Below are 991 nucleotides of genomic sequence, written 5' to 3' on the forward strand. Positions count from 1 at the left end.
GAAGGGGGCGGAGGGGAGGCCTGCAGGCCCGGGGGCCACCTACCTGCGGCTCTGCGCGGGGCAGCAACGCGTCGTGCGGCGCCCAGAAATTCCTCCCGCAGTAAGTCGTTCATCAGGCCAAAGGGGCTGAGGCACCGCTCCGTGATGCCCGTCACTAAAATAAAAAAGAAAGGCAGGGACGGAGCTTTACTTATTCGCGCTTTCTCCAAGGTCCAGCAGCACGCGAGAGCTCACAGGGACGTGCTGAATCAACGGATGCATCCGTAACCAGTAATTTATTTAATTTACAAGAACCAAAGACACCGCATAACTGCCCTGTAAGTTCTAAACTTGATTCGATGTGTCATATAAATAGATTAGAGGCTTTTCTAAGACGTGAAGGTACCTATCATTTATGAGAATAATTTCATATTATTCCCTTGTCTAGAGGCACAACTCACCGGTTCCGTGGTTGCTAATCTTAAACATAAGACTTTGAGATCTGGAGTGGATTTGTTTTGTTTTGTTTCGTTCTTTGCTTATTACGTTGTAGGCATTTTTCCCTTGCATTTCAGTCCAAGCATCGTTGCTGGGGGCGCCTGGGGGTCAGCTGCTCGCTCCCTGCCGGCTAAAGCGTGCCTCGTTCCAACGTCCTTGACTTACACGAGGCCAGGTACCAAGTGGGCTCCATAGCTCAGTGGTTAGAGCACTGGTCTTGTAAACCAGGGGTCGCGAGTTCGATCCTCGCTGGGGCCTCTTGGTGGTTTCTTTTTGCAAAAAGTTATCCTGTGGAAATACGGGACAGGGACTCCAAAACGGGAAAGTCACCGCTGGCAACGTCACTCCGGCAGGGGGAAAAGTCACTCCTCCTGAAGCACCGGAGACGAGCATCCTTGCCGTGCTGCAGGTGCCGGAAGAGCACCTCCTGGCCGCCGCGAAGGGCAGGGAAACGAAGAGAAAAGCCGTCCCGAACGCCCCGGTGCCCCTCCGCCGCGGGCCGGCGGCCGGGGCC

The 991-nt window shown here is 54.4% G+C and overlaps 1 non-coding gene across 1 annotated transcript; it reads left to right on the forward strand.

Moving 5' to 3' along the window:
* The first annotated feature begins 662 nt into the window (after positions 1-662).
* TRNAT-UGU lies at positions 663-735 on the forward strand. Its single transcript has one exon. It is a non-coding gene; the product is annotated as a tRNA-Thr (tRNA).
* The last annotated feature ends 256 nt before the right edge of the window (positions 736-991 follow it).

This window comes from Pteropus alecto, unplaced genomic scaffold (genome assembly GCF_000325575.1).
Source record: "Pteropus alecto unplaced genomic scaffold, ASM32557v1 scaffold65, whole genome shotgun sequence".
Classification (NCBI taxonomy): domain Eukaryota; kingdom Metazoa; phylum Chordata; class Mammalia; order Chiroptera; family Pteropodidae; genus Pteropus; species Pteropus alecto.